Source organism: Penaeus monodon, chromosome 25 (assembly GCF_015228065.2).
Source record: "Penaeus monodon isolate SGIC_2016 chromosome 25, NSTDA_Pmon_1, whole genome shotgun sequence".
NCBI classification, from domain to species: domain Eukaryota; kingdom Metazoa; phylum Arthropoda; class Malacostraca; order Decapoda; family Penaeidae; genus Penaeus; species Penaeus monodon.
The window spans coordinates 3,942,596-3,942,877 of NC_051410.1; positions in this window are offsets into that span (position 1 = coordinate 3,942,596).

Below are 282 nucleotides of genomic sequence, written 5' to 3' on the forward strand. Positions count from 1 at the left end.
AGAAGCCTGTGTTGCTCTTATTTATTAATTAGCCCCGTTATTGATACTGTGCGGCCTATACATTAGAGAGAGTCTGAAGCCGGTAATGATGGTGATTATCATAATTAGATGAGTGTGACCAATGTAAATTATAATGTTCTTTTGTGTCATTATCTATTAAATGGGTTATTATGACCCTTAATGAGCAGCCATATCGTAGGGAGAGAGGAAGAGACGAGAATTATGTATCATATTACTGATTTTTTTTATGTAGGTGGAAATTGTTGTAGATACGAGAGCTAA